Here is a 22,463-nt window from a genome sequence, read left to right as displayed (position 1 = left end):
TGTAACTCAATCGGAGCTGGGCCATGACCTCTTTTCCCCCAGAGGACCAGCTTGGACCTGGGCTTCCCCCTCCTTCCCCTCTCCCCCACACAATCAGATAGGGTCCCACCATGCCCATCTTAGGCACCGGATCCAGACCACTGGCCGGATCTGGCTTGCTGACTGACTAGGCACTGCCCATCTGGTCCACCAGCTAAAAACACTGAGCAAACTGGGAAAGAGAATCCAAAATACTAAAATGAGAGAACTGGAACATATTAAAAGAAAGAAACAGAAGCACAAAAACCCCTCCCAAAACCCAAATAAAACACAATGTAGCACCAGAAGCAATGAAAGAAAATGCACAGGCAGTAGAAGGCAAACCAGTAAAACTTAGGACTTACAGTGGTGAACTATTTCCCAGTAAGGGAGTACATAAACTAAATGTCCAGGAAGATAACAAATGGGAATAAATGTGATTTGTAATAGTACTGGGGAAAAAAGCACCCATTACTGAGTTAAAATGCATCAGGCTCATGATCTCCTCAAGAAGATACTCTCATTGAAGGGGCAGGGGCCAAACAGTTGAGGATATTTTCCAAGGAATAGAGAATCTCCCCACAGAAAAAGAGACCAGCTTCCCTATATTCATGCTTCTAGGAGTTCTTCTTATTCTTGGGCAGAGGCTGAAAGAGGAGTTGAAGAGGCTCATCACTTTGGGAAACCTAAAGCAAGTACAGGTGTCCCTTAATTTATGTGGGCTCTGTATATGCAAATTTGCTCATGGGATGACCCTTTTTATACCCAAAATTTGTTATATGGAAGGTAAATTCACTATTATATGATCGGCATAGGCGCCCCCTGGCAGGTAAGTCTGTGGGGGGGGAGGGGAAAAGGCCATGAGGCCAGGGCCCTACCTACCCCAGCCCCTGCTTCAGCTGCTCTGGGAGTGGCCAACACCAGCTGCCTGCAGCCACTGGGCTGCACTGTGCCCCAAACCTCCTGGGAATCAGCGTGGTGTCCCCACTCACCCCAGCTCCTGGGCTGCACCGTGCCATGGTGCAGGCAGGTGGTATTGGCTGCTCCCAGGTCTGCTACAGCAGGAGATGGGGTGAGTGGGGACAAGCGGAGCCTTGCGGGGCTTGGGGCATGGTGCAGCCCAGTGGCTGCAGGCAGCTGGTGTCAGCTGCTCCTGGGGCTGCTGCAGCCAAGGCTGCAGTGAGTGGGGAGAAGTGAAGGCCCAAGGCTGCAGCAGGGAGCAAAGCAGAGGGAGTGGTCAGTGAGTGCAGGGCACGGGATGGGGTGGGGGGCACAGCTCTTGCTGCTACGTGCACCCCAGGAGGACTGCGGGCTGGGGGTCTGTGCTGGGCTTGTCGGGGGGGGAGGGTGTACCCCTGGATCTGTGGGCAACACAAGAGCAGGCTGCTACTGCGGGCTGGTGGTGGCAGTACTGGGCTCTTCCTGGTGCTTGGCGTAGGCAGTGGCACTGGGAGAGGGGCTGCAGCCACTCCAAAATTTGCCGTAACACCCCCCAACCTGCCCTCCCAGTGTTGCCACCTGCCCCAGTGCCAGGAAGAGCCTAATGCTGCCATCGGCCCCAGCCCACAGCAGCAGCCTGTCCTCATCCCATGCTCAGATCCAGAGGCATGTGCTCCTGGGAAGAGCCCAGTGCAGCCACCTAACCCGCAACCCTCCCAGGATGCATGTAGCAGCAAGAGCTGCACCCTGCACCCCACACCCACTGACAGTTCCTTCTGCTTTGCTCCCTGCTGCCAACGCCACCAGTCTGTAGCCACTGGGCTGTGCCGTGCCCTCCCCCTGCCCTTTCCCTCCCTACCTCACCGCCGTGGGAACATATTCCTGTTACTTTATGAACTGGTTCCCTTTATGAAAATTCAGTGTATGCACACTTTTCCAGGAACGTATGTACAGCATAAATCGAGGGGAACCTGTAAACAAATAGCAGGTACACTCTGTCACTGCCTAGGAAAAAGATTAAACTTTTGCTTATGTTTAGATCTGAAAGAGCTAATTAAATACATAACAAAGGAACATTTTCCATTACCTTTGAGGGGGGAGAGGGGAAGGAAGTCCTAAAAGAGATGGTCAGTACCAAAACTTTCTGTTCTCTCTGTTTCCTTCCTTTGGAAGACTCTGCCTCAACAGACTGCTCACGGGTAACACTCAGCACTCAAAGGCCTTCATTGGAACCCTCCTCCCTCCTCAAAATGTTGATGGTCTGGAGAATGCTAAGATTTACATAGACAATGCTTTGGACAAGCATCGGCCAGCTACGTTCTAGGAGTTATGATATAGGGCAGTGGTGCTCAAAGTTTTTGGCTGGTGGGCCAAACAGGCAGCACCCAGTCAGTCAGTGGGCCATATCTGGCTAATGGTTGGATCTGGCACTTGGGGCAGTCATGGCGGGATCCCATCTGGCTGTGTGAGGAAGGAGAGGCAGCTTTGCCCCAACCTGGCCCTGCAGCGATTAGAGGGGCATGGCCTGGCCCCAACAGAGCCACAGTGGGAAGGGGGTATGGCCCGGCCCCACAGGGGGAAGGAAGCATGGCCCAGCTCCAACCCATCACATGAGGCTTGGGGTTCAGGAGTTTGGTGCTGGGGCATGGTGGGTAAATTTCCACTACCAAATTGTAATGACTAAGTTTCTTGATTCATGGGGAGCCCCATGGACCAGATACCATGACTGCAAAGGCCACATTTGGCCTGTGAACCAGAGGTTGAGCATCCCTAATCTAGAAGAGCTATAACAATGCTCTCTTATGGGTTTTTCCCATGCTTCTGGGCTTTGCTGTTTGCCACATGGGACAGGAAGGGTTTTTTTCCCCCCCACTTCCCTTGGAAGCACTGTGTGTTGGCTGCAGCCAAGGCTGGGGATTTTGACTGGGGTGTTACAATGTTTTTGCTGAGACTTAAGCCCAGAGGTTCCTAGTCTTGCCCTTTTGCTCAGGGTCAAACCAACTGCACTATATAGCTGTTAGATTGGTATTGACTCCGGGGATTTTTGCCTCTCTGTAGTGGGGGCTTGGCTCTCTTTGTATTTCTTGAGCATATTTTAGCAGCCTTTGAAGTAGCAGGATATTGGCCACTGTTGTTCTCCTGCTTTACTTGTGGCAGGGTAGGTTTCTATGTCTTGTCATTGTGTCAGGGTTGACTGTGTAACTTTGCTAATAAGTTAGACAATAGATGTGTATAGGATGATTTGAATAGAGATGATCCTGTGTCCGGCAGGGGGTTGGATTAGATGATCTCTGAAGGTCCCTTCCAGCCCTACTTCTCTTTTATTGTTTATTCTTAGATCATAGAGTATGACCAGACTCTGTGAGTAGCTTTGGAAGAGTCAGAACTGCTGAGCTGAAGTTAACCAAAGAACAATTGGACATTCTGGACACAGAAACTTGCAGCTTGTAGGAAGCACCATAAGTTACACCATTTCCCCTGACCCAACAGACATTGGCTGTTGGGTCCAGGGGGTTGGGGGATCAAGCTCTAGTTTGGTGTGGTTGTGCACCTGCCCTAGCCCTGGCTGTCCCCATTCCCAGCTCCAGTGCTGTCTTCAGAATGGGAGATGGAGAAGGGAGTGGAGGAAGCCCCATCTGGGGTTTGCCCAGCCTGTGCTGGGGGAAGCGGGGGCAGGTGGATTGGAAGCTCCCTCCCCCCCGCAAGAACAATGTAGTATCAGACTTAACTGGTTTGAGTCAAACCAGTTCATGAAACTTCTGCCCCAGATCCCCAGGACACCAGATAAAGCTGCTGGGACCAGCCCAGTGCTGCCCCAGCCTCCACTACTAGGGTAACTTGCTGCATGCCAAAGCATGCATGGTATGGGTGTTTTCTGGGGACAAGTAGCTGTGGTGCAAGGTGCACAAGGTATGCCACTGTTACCTGTCCCCAGGAAACCAAACGTCTGCACTTGTCTGGACTTGGCCTTTGGCTCCAATAGGAGATTGAACAACACACTTTTGATGATCCTTCTAAAAAAACAAAAACAAAAAACCAGAGACATAAATTGCAAATCATCAAGAAAAAGAAAACTTGCTATCTACCAGGGTCTGAATTTAGCTAGGAATACAGGAATTGGACATTGCCTAGTGTCTTGAACTATTGGGTCATAGAAACCCACCCTGCCACAATTTCATGTGTGAACTCATAAATGGGTATTTCTAGAAATATGAGGAAACCCGTTAGCGCATCTCAGGTAAGATTCGGATACTTCTTTTGCATCGCTAATACTGTGCGTTAGATTCTTTTTTCAAATTTACAGTCTGTACAAGTTGCCTGCCCCAAGACAAGGGCTGAAAGGGGAGAGTATATGGAAATAGTTATTGATAAAGAATTTCACCTTACAGCTGGATATCCCTGATATTTTGCAAAAGGCACACAGAATTCACTGTATGAATTATTTTCCTACTTAAAATACAGAAACTCTCTCAAGTGATTTTAAAACTCATATTGTAGTAAAATATCCTGTTTCTAACATTAACTACTCACAGAGTCAACTGGGGAACTGCTGTTATTAATTTCATTTGCAAGCTAAAATGCAGTTCATTTTCTATAATTACAGACCCATCTTCTAAAGACCTAGAATAAGCTTCTGATCTGAGGAGTTTTTAGAAGGTATAATTAAAATTACATTCATAAGGTCCCTAATTGTAAAAGCCTCAATAACAAAGAAATTCAAAGAGCGGTGGTCTGCATAATCTAAACTTCCTGTGTTGCAACCAAATGGCTCTCACACCCTCTCTCACTTATGGTATGAAAAGTTTAGAAATATGGTTCTGTTCTGGGATGCAGCTGTCCCTAGAGAAGGGTCTAGACTTCACTCCATTACAGCTGGTGAAAGCACTGCTTTCAGGTCCCTAGAGTGAGGTTTTCCAGGTCTATTGGGTCATCCTAATGCTTTCCCCCACCATCCCTTCTCATGATGGACCCTACTGACACTTACTCTTTTTCAGTACAGTAGCAGTCATCAAGGGCTGCACTCATGGGGCTGCAGGGAAAGCAAATATTCTTCAGTGAAAAAAACAAAACAAAAACAAAAACCACAGCTCTGTCAGCTCCCACAAGAGGGTGCTAACATACACGGCTTGTTCCAAACACATTCTCCCCAAAGGCTGTGAATGCGGAGGGAGCCAGGCTCTTACCCCAAGTCAGCTTTGATGAGCTTTTTGGGCTGTTGTTTCTGAAACAAGTCTTCCCATAAGGAACAAACCTGCCCATGGGGCATGTTCTGGCCTTGGCTGTTAATTAAATAGATGCTATCCTGAACCAGTAGGTTTTGATATGTGTTGCAACAAGCCCTACAGTGGCAGGTTTATTGGACTAGTGCGTCCTTTGGTCTGAAGAAAGGAGTTGGGGGGGGGAGGGGCAGAAAGAGTGCTTAAATTAAATGCACAGCATGAAAAGGGCGAGTAACAGTAGCAGTAAGAGACCAAAAACTGTTGCACAAAAGGTAATAGCATAGTGTTATTTTAGGGTGGTTTAATATATTTTATATACAGAGGCATTACCAATTCACCATTCAGTAAAAGAGCACAAGTGCAAAAATGCTGAACAGCTCACAAGAATGAAAATACCCACATAAAGCTTCCTTACTTTTTTGTAGGTCTTACCTGGGATGAAGGCAATGCTGGAAGAAACGAGGTGGTGGCCAAGCTGAACAGAAGGAGAGCAGAGCTGAAGATAGAGATGTACAAGGGCAAACCTAGAGGCCTGGGCTATGGAAATGGCAATCCTCAAAACAGCCAGAGCTAGATAATTCTCTTGGTCCCATAGCCCATAGAATCTGCACCCTCATTTCCAGCACTTCATATCTTGATTCAGCCATTTTAATGTAGGCCTTAGGGTTTCTTTGGAATGAATAGAAGAGCCTGGAATCACCTCCAGGTTGTAACTAGCATGTGCTCCACATAGCATTCATAGTTTCATAGTTTCTAGGGTTGGAAGGGACCCGAGTAGATCATCTAGTCCAACCCCCTGCCATGGCAGGAAAGAGTACTGGGGTCAAATGATCGCAGCAAGGTGTACACCCAGCCTCCTCTTAAACAGCCCCAGGGTAGGAGCCAGCACCACTTCGCTTGGAAGCTGGTTCCAGACCCTAGCCGCCCTGACCGTGAAGTAGTGCCTCCTGATATCTAACCTAAACCTACTCTCTGCCAGCTTGTGACTGTTATTCCTGGTCACCCCTGGTAGTGCTCGGGGGAACAGGGACTCCCCCAGTGCCTGCTGGTCCCCTCTGACTAGTTTGTAACAGGCCACTAGATCTCCCCTCAGCCTTCTCTTGTGGAGGCTGAACAGGTTCAGGTGCCTCTCCTCGTAGGGCCTGCCCTGCTACCCCCTGATCATGCAAGTGGCCCTCCTCTGGACCCTCTCGATGTTGTCCACATCCCTCTTGAAGTGCAGCACCCAGAACTGGACGCAGTACTCCAGCTGTGGCCTGACCAGTGTTGCATAGAGAGGGAGGATCACTTCCTTGGATCTGCTGGAGATGCACCTGTGGATGCATGACAAGGTGCGGTTGGCCTTCTTGACTGCATCCCCACACTGCTGGCCCATGTTCATCTTGGCACCAATGATGACTCCAAGATCCTTTTCCGCCTCTGTACTGACGAGAAGGGAGTTCCCCAGCCTGTAGGTATTGTGCCGGTTGTTCCTTCTCAGATGCATCACTTTGCACTTGTCGGTGTTGAATCCCATCCTATTCTCATCCGCCCACCCCAATAATCTGTCTAGGTCCGGCTTTGATGAGAAGCAAATATTGTAGGCAAGATGGAACAGTTTTCAGAGTGGAAGGAACCAATGGAAGAGGAGAACTTGGCAGTACCACTTTGTTTCTACCCCAGGTGCTCTGTGATTAAAAGCCACTGCTGGAGAAAACCCACAATCCTTCTTCCATCAGGAATGCATAGGTGGGAAGGCAGAGGCTCCCCAGCTGAAGTGCCTGGTTGCTTGTCTGGGGAAAGAAGGCAGGGGACTCTGAAAAGAAGGATTACTTCTGCCCTTGCTTGCTTTGGCTGATCAGGGTGGATTGGGGTCAAGGTGGGAAAGTCTTAGCTTAAGAAATGAGACCTGGGAGAATCTCCACCCCTTCCCCCCCACCCCATTTCTTTCATTTTCAACCCCCAGTGCTCCACGGAAGAGAAAATCCTTTCAAAGTAATTGCTGTCAGCTTACTAAAAATCATCCCTAAGACCTTAGACATGGCCACTGTGTGCTCCCATTCAGTACTGAGGCACTGTTTTTCAGCAGCCAGTTTAATGACATCCCATACCATGTCATTAAATAACAGTCTGACACTTTAAAGTGATTGTTGGTGCTCCTCTGGCAGGGTTGCAGTTAGCCGATTGCAAGATGTGCTGCATAGGGCTGCATCTTAAATCAATTTGGAGGCTAACATGGAGGCAGAAAGGGTGCTCCTATTATTACTTGGGTATCTTCCTGCGGTCTTATTATAAACAGGTGCTTTATTGCCTCCCATGTTTGCTTGTGTGCGTCTGGATGACATTTATGTCTATCAGTAAAGCCCTCTATAACTTAGGACCCACCTGTTAAGACAGACTCTCCCCATGCCATACTGCTGCAGTTAAAGAAGAGGAGAAACTTGAGCTGGATTCCTTCTGTCTGAGACCATGGCGCTGCCAAGACATTTTCTACCATAACCCCATTGCTTTGCAACTTGGTTTAAAATAGACTGTGTTTATTACCATTACCAGAGCAGGTTACAAGGTCTCTCTCTCTCTCTCCCTCCCTCCCTCCCTCCCCTTACTTCTTTGCTGTAAGTGAACTAGTCAAAACTCAGAATTTTAGATCCGAGGGGAACACCAACCTTCCAAACTTCGTTTTCATTCTAAAGCTTGGCAACCACCTGAAATTTCAAACTCTTCTGTGAAATGAAAATGCCCAGAAATGTCAATGAGGAGCTAATGAAAGATTTTGTTCCAATGCTGTCAAAACATCATAATAGAAAACATTACATACAGGGTCATGTTAAAATTAATATAGATGCCAAAATGAAATTGAGACCCATCACCAGAACAGATCCAGAGACTGGAAGGGTGAGTGCCTTACCCAGAGCTGTGACAAAGCCAGGCTTGCACAACTCCGGATGGGATCAAGGAAGAATTTTTTTCCACTGGGTCTCTTGGCACTGCAAGGTTTCCATTGGGGTGGATTAAGGGTAACTGCCTTGGGTTGGGTACAGAGATTCAGAGTGGAGGATTCAGGTGATCTTCACTGGAATTCTTCCAGCTCCCAGGGAAGAAGGATAAAGGCATGACAAGCTAATGAAGATGAACTGATAGTAACAATCTGGAACACAAGGCCTCTCAGGAAAGGCATGTAAGTTTGGCAATGGTGATAGGTTACCATTGCAAATAATGATGCAACTGTCCTGAATTAAGAGCACAGATACACAGAGTCTGTTTGGAATAAAAAACACTTTGGAGATGGATCATAAAAGAGGGCTACTACTGGGATAGTGCAGTAGACTCCCTGGGACCCCATTTGGACAAGGAAAGAGAGCTCTGTAATGTCATTAAAGAACTTCTGCAGGAATTGTATCATTGTAGAAGATTAACTCTCTAGATGTGGAGAGAAGAACAAATGCCACTAACGATGGTAGGGTCTTGTGACAGGGCGGGACCTAGGGGTGCCATGAACTCCCCTAGCTCCCCCTACTGTGCCAAGTTGGTTTCAATGCACCCTCACTATCTTGCCCGCTATGTCTTTGATGTTAATACTGGTAAAGGGAGGCTGCCTTTTATCTTCTTTGGCACAGTGCGCTGAGATGTCCCAGTCCATGCCCTGCCTTTGGTGACTCGGTGCACTAAAGCCTCCGGGGCTACACGTGGCTCCTACCACCCCTATACGACGCCCCAAGCCTCGCAGGTGTACCGGATGCTGTTTGGTCAATTCCCCTCTTGTTGCCCTCACGGGCACCCCCTGACTTGTGCCGCAGTCGCCCGTGCCCTCATGGGTCCCCGGGCTCATCTCCATTGCCCGTGCCCTCACGGATGCTCTCTGGCTTCTGCTGCGGCTGCCGCCCACACTGGGGCCTTTCCCCATGCTTGCGCCCGCACTGGGGCTCTTCTCACACTCATGGCCTGCACTGGGGCTCACCACCCGCACTGGGGCCTTTCCCCACGCTTTCACCCGCACTGGGGTTCCTCTCACTCTCGTGGCCCAAACCGGGGCCTTGCCTCGCGATCCTGCCCGCACTGGAGCCTTGCCTCGTGATCCTGCCCGCACTGGGGCCGGGGTTGATACATCCCTAAACGCTGCGCCCTCTCTGGCGCTGGGTCTCCACGCTACCATGGAGCCCCCATGAGGCCTCCTCCAACCCCTTATAGCCTCACCTGGTCCTCCGGTAGATGAAACTACAAACGGAAACACTACCACCAGCCAACCTGGCTGTAACGCAAACCTACGCCTACTGGCTATAACATAAAGCTAAACCATATAGTCAGACCAACGTGCAATCCCTACTGGGAAAATCCTCCAACCCAGGCAGCAACCAGGAGAGGCTCATGCAGTGTAGCTTCTCCTCTCTCCCTACACTGGCCGAGCTCTCCCTTCCCTGGCAGCCAGAGGGGAACTGCCCTCCTGGCCTCAGTCCTGGGCTTAAGAAGGGTCAAGCCCTGCCCCTTCCCGTCAGCTGGTATTCACTGGTTGTCTTGGCAACCCGCACCTGTGCTGCCTTGGTGACTGGCAGCTTAGCCTCCCCCTTCTCACCACTAGGGGTCTCTCCCGGGTCACTTCTATTTTAGGCACATGGTGCTTAAGTGCCCTGCGACAGGTCTCTTACTCTTGAATGCAACAGCCACCAGATTTCTTCCTGCAGGTTCAGTGACCATCGTATTTGATGAGGTCATGGTGTTTTCAACTTGGTTTGCGTATGCAGTGAGGATATTATGAGACTGAATGTGTAAAGTAACCTTGTATCAAATGATCATGAGTTGATTCAGTTAACATAAAATGGAAAGATGAAATAGGTGTCTAACTAAGGATCTTAATTTCAGAAGCAGAGACTAAAGGAGTAGTCAATGGACTGAACTCAGGGACTTAAAAAAAAAAATCAGAAGGGCTGGAATTTCTCCAAGTTAAGGGTGCAAAAAGTATCTGGAATGCATTCCCCAGATAAGGGGCGGAGGGAAAAACATTTGTAGGGAGGGCTTAGCATGAATCTTATTATCTGAAGAAGGACATTAGAAATAAACAGGGATCCTTGTTTTCTCTGATTAAAAAAATCCCCACTTTTCAAATTAAAAAAGTAACCTAAAATCCACATTTTTCTGTGATCAATATGAACCGCCACTCTCTATATAGCCAAATATTAGTGGTTTGTCATTTTAATCATGGAAAATGTGGATTTTGGGGATACTTTTTAAAATCTGAAAATTGGGGAATTTTTTTTTCTAGGGGAAACCAGGATCCCTGGAAATAAGCAGAGAACCTATGACTGATGGGACAGGAGGAGTCATCAGCAAAGAAACCTGTGTCTTAGAGGCTGTGAAGCATCAGGATAAAGTGAGATTGTCAGAAGTCAGTCTGAGGTAAGCCTAGCAAAAGAAATGACTAAAAATTTCAAAGAAGAATTCCTCAACCACATAAATAGCAAACAAATAAGGAACAATGGAACTGGCCATAGGTAAACTAGGGTAAAAGTTAAAGATAATCTAGGCCTGAAAACTAAGCAAATACTTTGCTTCAGTTTTCATTAAACAACCTTGTTGACCATGGGGGGCAGACACAGAATAGTCAGGGGAACAAGAACACAGAATAGGAAGTCACCACAATCATGGTATAAGCAAAACAATGAAAGTTAACATGTTCAGGCCAGAGGACTCCCAATCTCCATCCCAGAATGGTCTGGGTCTGGTAACCAGGATTTTAACAAAAGATCCATTTTGGGTAGTACACGAACTGAAGAACCGTAAATATTGTGCCTCAATTTAAGAAAGGGAAAAAAGAGCTCTGGGCCCATTCACTTGTACTCAATAGCATGCAAGGCTCCAGATCAAATTTTGAGAGAGCTAATTAGACACATGGAGAGAACAGGAAAATGGGATAAAATGTGATATCAGTTACCAAAAATAGATCACAGAGTAACGTGGTATTTTTCTTTGATCAGAAAAATAAATTTCTAGACAAAGTAAATACATTAGATCTCCTCTATCAGGACTTCATATAGAAAATGATTAGATAACACAGAGAAGGTAGGGGTTACAAGAACTGTAAGGTAGATGAGGAACTGGCTAAAGGGGAGACAGCAGCAGACAGCATTGACTGGAGAATGATAGGGCTGGAGGAAGATTTTGAATGAAGTTCCTCAAGGATCAGGCTTGGAACTGATCCAGAGCTGGAGCCTGCAGTGGTTGTAGCAGGACTGCATCTGGTTGGGTGTGGGGAGAGGGGAGAGGGATCCTAGCCCTGCATGGGGAGAGAGGTATGGCCTGGCCCCAGTCAAGCTGTGGGGGGCACAGGGGGAGGGAGTCTGGCCCAGCTCCAACCCACTGCATGGGGCTTGGGGTTTGGGAATCTGGCAGTGGAGAACAGTGGCAGTATTAATGACCACCATTCTCCCACCACCAAATTTCCAGACCTGTGAGGAGCCCCGCAGACCAGATACTATGGCTTCCCAGGCCACATTTGGCCTGTGGAATAGAGGTTGAATATACATGATCTCGACAGAATTTGGGTGCCTTAGTTCTGTTCAGATTCCTTCTTCAAGGCTAATTTGGATCTGGCCCTTTGAACTAACAACAAGAAATTCTCCTAGAAGTTAGAGGTTCATCTATCAAAACTGACTGAGATGGTGGAGGTCATAGGGAGGTATGACTACACTGTGTGCAGCATCTCTCCTCCTAGCTTCCTGGAACCTGCACTTCCAGCCCACGCTGCAGACCCTACCCACAGACTTGTGTTCATGTACAACAAACACTGGAATGCAACAGCAGAGCTGCTCCAGGGATGGATGCCCCTTGCAACCCACTCTAAGACCTCTACCTCTAGCATGCCTGACTGGCTCCAGAGGGTGCCCCTCGAGTGGCTTCACAGCCAGTTTGGCAAGTGAGTGGGAATGTGTAATGTGGACAGTTCTGGGCTGATGCTGTAAGGTCTCCGGGCCTAGCTTGCAACCTCCTCACTCTTGCTTCAGGGCTCTCTGGGCCCTGCCACCTCATGGTTACCTTGTGTGCCACAACTTAGCTACAGGTTCATAGGGAAGCTGCCCCAGGAGGCAGATGTGGGACTTGCAGTGGGTTCCTATCTGAACTCAGGCCCTTCTGGACCTCCGCTCACAGCCCAAGATCCATCACACCAGGACTTTAGGTTCTTGGGCCCCAGCTCCAGCTCAGTCCTCTGCCCCCTTTGCAGGCATGTGGTTTGTATTCCCCCCTGGGTCTTGCGGCCAGATACAAAGTCCCCTGATATGCCACACTCCTCCCTTATGCAATGTATCTGGGCTACTGCCCGCACACAACACCCCAGGGCTCCAGCCCTCTAGGAGTACTATAAACTCAGTGCCTCTGCTGCACCCCAGTGGCCTTCAATCCATCCATTTCAGCAACTCTGGTCCTCTGGTTCAAATTTAAATCAAAGTATGAGCAGCTGTTCTCAAACTTGCCCCCCTCGGATAACACAAATGCAAAAGGTGCAAAGTACTAATCTCATGCTGCTTGCAACATAGGGTCTCTTCCACCCTTCTGTAGCACGTGGTCCTTGCCGCCAGGCGATCCAGACTGGCTCTCCCTGGGAGCTCTGCTTCCAGCAGCTCCTACAGCCAAATTGCCTCTTCTGGGCTAAGCTTTTGAGCCTCTCTCTGGATCACCTGACCCTCGACTTCCACCCCAGGCCCACCAATCACTGTCTACACCTATGGTGGGCAGCCATCTTATTTAGATCCTTTTCACCATTAAGTCTGTTCAAAGGGCCTGAGCTCCCTCCCCCTTCTCAGTAATTACCAGGGATCTTGGTTTTCTCTGTTAAAAAATCCCAAATTCTCTGATTAAAAAAATTTCAAAATCCACATTTTTCAATGATTAAAATGAAACACCACTATATGTATATGTATCAATTAAACACAATGTTTTATTGATATAGGGCGCGTGCAGACAAAATGGGGGCCCTAAATTGAAGCAGTGGGTTTTAAAAAGCACCGCTGACTTACCTGCCTCTTCAATTCAGGGCTGATTAAACTCTTGTGTTGTGCGCATACCCTGCTGACTTACCTGCCTCTCCGGCGGGAAGGAGTGGTCCCTGGGCTGGAGGTGTGGGGGGGTGCTTCCCTCCATGGCACTGGCAGACCCCCCGGTAACATCCGCCCACAGGCACCCAGCTCGGGTGGTCCCGGGGGGCACCACAACCACAGAAGGAACCACTGGGGCCCCGCACAGCTCAGGCAGGCAGGCAGGCTCTGGGGGAGGGAGGGAGGGGAGATCAGGCTCACCGCTTTTCTTGGCCAGAGCCTGCTTTCCCAGGCTGCCTGCAGGGCTTCCTGCAGAGCCGTGGAGCTGCACAGAGCCTGTTGCTTTGCTCCACGGCTGTAGGGCAGCAAACTCCTCGAAGGGGTTTTAGTTTGCTGCACCCCAAGTCATTTAAAGTGCATTATGCTGCCGAATTTCCTACAGCAACTGGAATGAATGAGCAATATGCCACCAAGGCATGCAAACACCAACACCATTAAAGCAGTGCAAAAGCATTTAGCCTGCTTTAAAGTGCTGAGCACACACGCCTCTCATTTTGTCTATACACGGCCCTTGTTACAATTTTAAAGCAATCTGGAATCCTACCAGTGCCTCACTCATTATAATAAAATACATTCTAAATACCAATATATTTTGGCATTTGATTTTGGTGTTTTTACAGAAAATCAGAGCTTGCCCTGCCCTCTTTGTTCACCAGGATGCGGGTCCAGCTGTGGCTGCCCCCTCTCTTCCACTCTGTGGTGCTGAACAGCCCTCATATGCCAGTGTCAAGCCCCTGCTCATGCTGTTGGCCATCACACCCTCCCAGCCCTGCCAATGCCCCAGCCCCTCCCAGTGCCCCTCACTCTCAACCCAGAGCTCCCCGTCTTCCCTGACCTACTGGTGCCCCTTACCCATAGCCCCCCCAGGTGCTCCTCACTCCTGACCCACAGCCCCTGGCCCTGCCAGTGCCCCTCACTCCCCATCCCACAGTCCCCCCACCCCTGTTGGGGCTCCTCACTCATGACCTACAGCCCTCTGCCTCCCCAGTCCTCTTGGAAGGGGTCCTCAGCTGCCAGGGCTATGGGGCCAAAGACCTGGGTCTACAGCCTTCTGCCTTAAACCCCCCCCACCAGTGCTTGAGCCCTGTGAGAAGTGGCTGGTGCTGTGGCTAGAGCATAGTGCGGAGCCCAGCTCCCTTTCCCCATGGGAAGCACCTGCCCATGGAGCGGAGCCCACGTGGGGTGGATGTGAGCTTCCCGCTGCAGGCTTGGGGCTCCTTGTCTTGCTGCCATCCCCACAGGGCCTCTGTGGTCCAGCAGGCAGGACCCAGTGTAGCAGGGAAAAGCAGGGTGGGGTGGGGAGAGAGGGCTCAGTGCTGCTGCCAGAAGCCCTGCATCACCATGATGAGGCACCCCTTGGCAACCTGGCATAAGTGGGGGGCAAAACTGAGCACCACCACCCCCAATGTTGCTGCATTGTCAGGGGACACCTTGCCATGGTGGCATGGGGCTCCCAGCTGCAGCACTGAGCCTCCCTGCCCTGCCACACTGGGTCCCACCTGCTGGACCATAGAGGCTCTGTGGGGAGGGTAGCAGGGTAGGGAGCCCTAAGCCCACCACAAGCAGCCTGCATCTGCCCCCATGCACAAATCTGGGGGGCACATGGGAGTGCGTGCAGTGGTAGGGAGCCACCTCCCCTCCCCCTGTCCCCTGAACAAGTCGCCCATGGTTCTATCCAGCTCCCTACCTGGCCCTGTAGCTGCTCATTCCTGCCCAAGCCTTGGGCCCCAAAGCCCAGGCCCCACACATTGCCTCAGCTAAGCAGAGCCCCCAGCCCTGCTTAACTCCCTGCCTCTCTCTCTATGGGGCCCTCAACCCCCCCATTGCCAGACTCACCTGCCTAGTGCCCCCTGCCTCATCACCCTCCTCCCGCACCCCACAGCCCCTTGCAGGCTGGAACTCTGCCAGCCTGCAAGGAGAAACCTGCAGTTTCCCACATTTTTCTCCATTAAAAGAGAAAATCTGTGTTTTTCTCTATAAAATGAGAAAATCCATGTTTTCCCACATTTTTCCATGGTGAATGGAAGACTCAGATCCTTGGTAATTACAGTATGCCACAGTATGGGCCCTTCTTTCAGCACTGGAGCCTGGTACAGATGTCCCATGGGTGTACTCATTGATTACAGCATGACGATGAACCTCCAATATGATGAAGCTGCAAAAAGAGGAAAGTGCAACCTTAGGATCCAACAGTCAAGATATTTCCAGTAAAAACAAGGAATTATTGTACAAGGCCCTGGAGTGAACTTGTCTAGAATACAGTCCATCCCTCACATACCAGAAAGGTGAATCCAAACTGAACAGGTGCAGTGAAGGGTCAACACAATGACCAGGGACCTGGAGAGCCTCCCTTGGGTTACAAATGGGTTACAAACTAGAAGAATGTGTCTGATTTCGTCTTGCAAAACCAAGACCAAGAGGAGATACGATTACTCTATAAATACATCATGGAAAGGGACTATTTGAGCTAAAGGATAATGCTGGCAAAAGAACAAATGGGAATAAGCTAGACACAAACAATTTTAGGCAGGAAATTAGGAGCCACTTTCTAACTGTCTCAGCAGGGAGGTTCTGAAACACATTTCCTGTAGGTGTGCAGTGGCAAACATCCTGTTTTTATATGCTTGACCTGGTCATGCATATGTGATGTAGTATGATTGCCTAAAAAACTGGAGACTAGATTTGATGCCCCGAATCCTTTCTGTTACTTCTGTTCTTCAAACAGACAAATGCTGGACAATTTCCTTTAGGCCTTTGCTTTAAAACAAACAAACAACCCCCCGTCTTGGCTGCTCAATCCTATGCTTCCATGTCTACTTGAAAAGTTAAAAGCATGTATTTTCAACAGGGGGTTGGTGTTGTAACTACTGAAGATCCAGGCAATACACAAGAAGCAAGGGTTTTTTCAGTGATACCTTTTACTAGACCCACTGTATAGCTAAGAGATATGTTAGACAAACTTTCTGGCCCTTGAGGATGGGCACTGAGGAAGGTATGTTATGCCTAAAAGCTTGTCTAAATTCTCTCCTAGCCATACAGTTGGTCCAATAAAAGATATCACCAAAACCCTTTATTTATAACAACATCTGAATATAAACTTGCTTTTAATATTTTTATATGAGCAGGAGGGGGGAAATGAACAAAGAATTTACAAATGAAGAATGCAGTTGCTCATTCTACTTTAAATGCAGGCTGAAATTTTTAAGGCTTCCCACATATCAGTTGCCTAAGTTGACTGAAGGCACCTAAATTAGCTGGCACAGAAGTTCTCACTGGGCATGTCTTCACAAGACACTTTACTCAAGATTAGACCAAATTACCACACAGTGTCACCATCTACACATGCAGCAAATTACTACATGCTTACTGTGCAGAAATTTGCTCTAATCGCAAGTAAATTTTCTACCTGTAAATACAGGTAGCAAATTTACTCTCAATTAATTACTGTGCAGTAGTGCATGTGTAGACCCCTGACCAGAAGCAAATATGCTCCCGGTCAGCCAGGCAGCAGGGGAGCTTGCTCCCTGCCCCTGGGAGCTGCCTGCTGCTGGGGCAGGCTCTGCCACTGTAGCCTGGGCAGGGACAATGTCCCCCTGCACCAGGAGCAAAGAGCTCCCAGCCCACACTCTGCAATCACAGATCAGAGTTTGGGAGATACAATCACAGATCAGAGTTTGGGAGATACAATCACAGATCAGAGTTTGGGAGATCCTTATCTCCCAGCCCTGTGGTTACCGGACCTGGGCTGGGAGATCCTTACCTCCTAGCCTGAGTTTCATAGTACAGGGGCCCAGGCTGGGAGATGACGGAGCAGGGGCTGGGAGCTCCTTGCTGCAGGGGCAGCAGGGACATTGTCTGTGCCCTGGCTCCAGTGGCGGAGCTTGCCCTGGCAGCAGGCAGCTCCCAGGGAGAGGGAGCAATGTCCCTGGCCTTGTGCTTCCTTCCAGCCCCTGGGCTAGCACCCAGGGAGAGCCTAGAGCTCCCCCCAGCTGCTGCAGTGGGGACAGGAGCAGATTGTTGCCATGAGCAGCAAATCTGCTCCCTTGTCCCTACATGTGTAGATGCCTCTCCAGGTCAGTTTATGCTAGAGTAATTTACACTAGCATAAATTGACCCTGCAGTATTTGCATGTGTAGATGCATCCACTCAAGTCAACAGGAGCTTCCAAGTCAGTGGTTCTCAATCTTTTCAGACTCGAGGCACCCCTTTCATTAGACTCAAGGTCTCCCTTGGAAAACACTAGTTCTTAGTTTTCATTTGCTTTTTGACTATAAAAAAATTTTAGAGCAGTTTTTCTGCTGCAAAAAGCTCAGAAAGACCATAGCAGTTCTGATGTTGTTAACAGCATGGATTCCTATTTGAAACTTCTGTGTTCTTCTTGTGAATCATGTTTACACACCTAACAATGCTTGAAAGGATCTTAAGGCATCCTAAGGTGCTATAACACCTTGGTTGAGGATCACTGTTCTAGTGCTTAGCCCTGGGAAGTCAGACCACTTTTTGGCTGCCTAAATTTACAAGTTTTATAAGGGAGCAAACAGAAGTGCAGCTCCCATCTGTAACTCAAAACTATTTCTGCAAAGTGTTCTGAGTAACAACCTTACCCCAGCCCAAGCAGAAGTTCACTCTTGGTTCCACGGGCAAGAGGAATCTATCTGCCGGCTTGTAGCCTAGAGCCAGGTTCCCATAGCAACAGCCAGGGCTCTCTGCCAGCGCTCACTGTTTTCAGAATGGGAGGGGGGAAAGGCAGTGGAGGGAGCTCGATCTTGGGGCTCCTCAGTGGGCACTGAAGGATGGGGTAGGTGAATTGGAGCCTCCTCACCTCAGCAGGGGGAGCTCCAATACATCTGCCTCATTGTTGGGGTGGAGTGAAACCCCCCCAGACTGAACTCCCTCCCATTCCCCCCTTCCACCCCCTTTCCCCCCTCCCATTCTGAAAACAGAGACCGGCTAGGTGCTCTGCAGACATAAGTTACACAAGATGCTACATCTGAACATGACTTTATGGGATACTTCACTTCATGCAGTGAGGGGTCAGAATTTCACCAGATCAGCCATTTTTGAAGCTGTCTGCAGCCATGCACTTGTGTTTGGTCACAGCTATAGACTGCTTTCTGTGGCCAGATTGGGTGAAAATTGTCACTTTGGAGTACTGGTAAAATCTAAATCCTCCTTGAAGTTGTATCACTATTCAAATAATTGAGAGCCACTGCTTATCAAGTCTATTTCACAGTAAAAGAAAACTAATTCTGACACTTATGAAACATTGTGGCATGAGGGCACAGTCCTGAGTGCTGAGCATCGACAGTGGGTCTTATTCCAGTGCACTGATGCATACTGAAGGGCTTGTCTGAGGAAGTAGTAGTCAAGCTCTCCTATGAATTTATAGGCAAGTCCAGGCTCCTTGGTTTTCCAGCTGGCACATTTCTCCATATACTGAATTTTTACTTTTAGTGGATGACATTTAGTAATACGTTTAAAATACTGTAATATTTTATGCTTGTAGCATTTTTGTTGTTGTAATATGGCATTGATGCCAGTACTAAAGTTTAATATGATTATAAAGCTCAATTGTATACCAAGGGGTTATACTTTGTCTGTTCTAATCTGATTAAATGCTTCTTTTTGGTAGCTTTTTGCAATCACTTTATATTAAAACTAAGAAGCAAAGCCATCCACAGTGCTATGTTTGGACTGTTTGGGATAGAAAAACTAGCAAATTCACATGTAGGTTATTGTGTGTGAACTTTATTATGTAGCATGTAATGGTCTGAGCCCACAAACTCTCATTCACTTGACTACAGTAAGTCATGAATAATGTCAACCTTATTTAAAATGTCATTCATTATATAAAATATTTAATATATTATTAATATATAAATATTTAACTAGACAGGAGTATGAACTAGAACGGCCCCCAAAAGCATGCAGCCCATGGACTCTAACCTGGTTGCCGCCACCCTGCACACCAATTACTCGTGTCCTGGTAGCCAAGAGAGGACTAGGGTGCCCCAGGTATGTGTGTTCCAAAGAAGGAAGCCAGGCTGCCCACACTGCAGGGGGGTGGTGTGAGCAGCTGCGGGGATGGTGCTGCATGCAGGAAGTCTGGTTGCCTGTGCTGCGCTGGGGGGTGCTGCTTGCAGGGCTAAAAGTGGGGGAGCTGAGCTGCTCATGCTGCAGGGGTCTGGAGGAGGGGGGTCCCAAGGCAGCCCATGTGGTAGGGATGAACTGGTAGTTGCCCAACTGCCCATGATGGGTGCTGCCTGGACGTTAGACAGCTGTACACTACAAGATATAAACAAGGGAACAACTTGGACTAGTTAATGTAAAAGAATATTTTCAGCTCTAGTATCCATTGCCATTTAACATTCTTATCTATGGTATTTACCACTAGTCTTCAAGAACTTGTAACACCAAGTTCATTACATTCATACAATGTACCAAGAGTCCAAGTTAGAGTAAGACTATGAGTGTAAGTAAAAGGGGGGCATACGACTAATCACCAGTCACTTCTGGTTCAATCTGTCCTCCTCTTCTATGGTTTTTGGACTTGAGATACTCAAGCCAAATCATATTTGACCAAATGCAGCTTCTGAAATATTGAAGTTGAAATATTGAAGGCTAAGTACATGGCTCACCACATCTGAGTATCTTACAAACATCTCAGAGCATCTTTACATGTGCTCGGGGCGGGGGGAGGGAGGCACTTTTATTAGAACGGCTCTTAGGAGCTGCTTTCATTAAAGCACCTGCAGCGTTTCATGGATTCAGTGTCCTGCAGTTCAAAATGGCAGTGGGGGAGCTTTAGTTAAAGCGGCCCCACCACCATTTTGAAGCACAGGGACACTGAATACACGAGACACTGAGGCTGCTGAAGCATGCTAATTAGCACACTCCAGCAGACTCAAGTAATCAAGTCTACTTTGACATGCTGTAATTACAGCACATCAGGGCAGGTGTCCTGTATATCTACAGGCAGCATTTTAAGAAGAGGCTGATGTTAAGTAGCTCTGCAGATGCATAGGATTTTAATTTTTGGTGGTATGCCAATACATTTTCAGCAATCAGAATCAAATGATAAGCAAACACATCTGATTCTAACCTTTTGCTAAAAACCCTTTCGCCGTATCTTGCTTATAAATAAGAAAGGTAACAATTTGTACAGGCCCTTCTTCAAGATATCCAACATCTGTGACCAAATACAGGGATTCAAAATAGCATTTATGAAAAGAGCCTGATGGTAAGGCTGCTTTTTGGGGGCCAATACATTCCATGAGTGGCATCAAACTCAGCACTATTCTGAAATATTGACTCACATCTGGCAAGCCTTTAGACCAGGGGTTCCCAAGATGTGGCCTATAGGCTAAATGTGACCAGCAAGCCCCTTTGAAATTGCCCTCCAAAGGTGAAACTTTGGGACCCTCTGCTCTAGACATCTTTGAGTTAGCAGTTAGCTAGATTTTTCTGAAGAACTTCATAGAAAAGAACTAATCAGTGAACAGGGAGAAGCAAACAGGGCCATTTGCAAGCAGTTTTCTGGGAGCAAAGCTGACTAGTGGCTTCCCAAGGGCTATTTGGTGGGTTTATGTGCTTGGGTGTGTGCTCTGAGCATCTGAGTGTACTACTTGCTGACTGATTGCTGTCTGGGTGTGACAAAGGGCCCTAATAAAGGGGCCGAGCCAGTCAAGGCCCAGGAGAGGTATAAAAGGAGGTAGTCCAAGTGACCAGGGAGAAGCAAACAGGAGAGTTTGCAAGCAATTCTCTAGTCAGTTCAATGCCCCTCTCTTTGAAGGGGAGCCTGAAAGGTAAGATTCTTTTCTTATATGTAATTGGGACTAACTACATAGTTTTATTTTAGCAGCTAAAACTCAGCAGCTAGACCAGCTTAAGTCCCTTGTTTACCGAGAGTCTAGAGCAAGGGAGAGTTTGCTTGGAAACTCTCTCACACTCCTTTATTGGAAGCTTGCTGAGAGGAAAGAGGCTGCAGGAAAAAGGAAACCCTTCTGATCAAGGAACAGCAAACAGGCCGGTTACAGAGTATGCTAAAGAAGATCTGCTTGGAAAGAGAGGCAGGAAGTGAGAGGCAGCAGATTAGAAGACGCAGAGATATGGCTGGAGGACGTTGCAATACTAGAGCCACTGCCACTTCCAACTCTTCCTCCGGTTCCATCTGTTAGGTGTCTGTCCATGCAGGACCACATGCTGTTGAGGCTTCCACGCAGGTCCTGGTTTGGTGCTGTGCAGACTGCGGTCTGCAGGTTCCTTCCAGTGTCAACCAGGTGTGGGAGTGCTTGCAATATTAGCTGTGACTTCTGGTGGTGTTCTTCAGGAACAAGGCATGAGATCTACAGGGGGAGGTAGCAAGGCTCTGAAGCAGAGGATGCTTCAGAGCCTTAAGGACTTCATTGATTCAGTGCTAAAGGAAACCTCTAGGACTGTGGAGGAACGACTGCCAGGGGTGGTGCTGGAAAAGGGAATGGACTCTCAGGAAGGTGAAAGCTGGAAGCGTGTATCTTCTGCCAAAAAGAAGAAATTGTCATTCCTGTGTGCAGTGGTTTGCCTGGAGAACAGATATGGAGCGCTAGCAACAGAGGAAGAGTGCATTTCATTGGTGGAAGAGGCCAGGCCAGGGATCCCCAATGTGGATCAAGACCACTGCCACAAAGAGGAAGTGATGGGTGGTGGTGGTTAGAGACTCCTTTCTGTGGAGGACAGAAGGACCCATCTGCCAGCCTGACCTGTTATCCTGGGAGGGCTGCTGCTTGCCTGGAGCCTGGATCTGAGATGTCATGGATGGCTTACTGAGACTCATCCAGCCCTCTGACTATTACCCCATGCTGCTCATCCATGTGGGCACCAGCGATACTGCCAGGGGTGACTCTGATCAGATCAAGAATGACTACAGGGCTCTGGGTGCAAGGGTGAAGAGGATGGGGCGCAGATCGTGTTCTTCTCAGTCCTTTTGGTCAAGGAAAAGGGCCCTGGCAGGAGCAGTTGCATCCTGCAGATCAGTGCATGGTTACGCAGGATGCAGCTTCTTTGACCACAGGATGTTGTTCCAAGAAAAAGGATTACTAGTAAGAGATGGGATCCATACATTCATAGAAGTAGGGTCGGAAGGGACCTTGTAAATCTTATAGTCTGACCCCCTGCCCTGGGCAGGAGAGAAAACCGGGCTCAGATGACCCCAGCCAGGTAGACGTCAAGCCTCCTCTTAAAGACC

General features: G+C 48.5%; 1 long non-coding RNA gene across 1 annotated transcript; it reads left to right on the top strand.

Annotated features, from left to right (window-relative positions):
- Positions 1-2,264: 2,264 nt before the first annotated feature.
- LOC109306633 lies at positions 2,265-21,644 on the top strand. Its single transcript, XR_002100063.1, has 3 exons — positions 2,265-2,274; positions 7,402-7,406; positions 21,277-21,644. It is a non-coding gene; the product is annotated as an uncharacterized LOC109306633 (long non-coding RNA).
- The last annotated feature ends 819 nt before the right edge of the window (positions 21,645-22,463 follow it).

Source organism: Crocodylus porosus, unplaced genomic scaffold, assembly GCF_001723895.1.
Source record: "Crocodylus porosus isolate Cpor-Errol unplaced genomic scaffold, CroPor_comp1, whole genome shotgun sequence".
In the NCBI taxonomy this organism is placed as follows: domain Eukaryota; kingdom Metazoa; phylum Chordata; order Crocodylia; family Crocodylidae; genus Crocodylus; species Crocodylus porosus.
The sequence above is the reverse complement of the archived record's forward strand: the minus strand, read 5'-3'. Positions and strand labels throughout refer to the sequence as shown.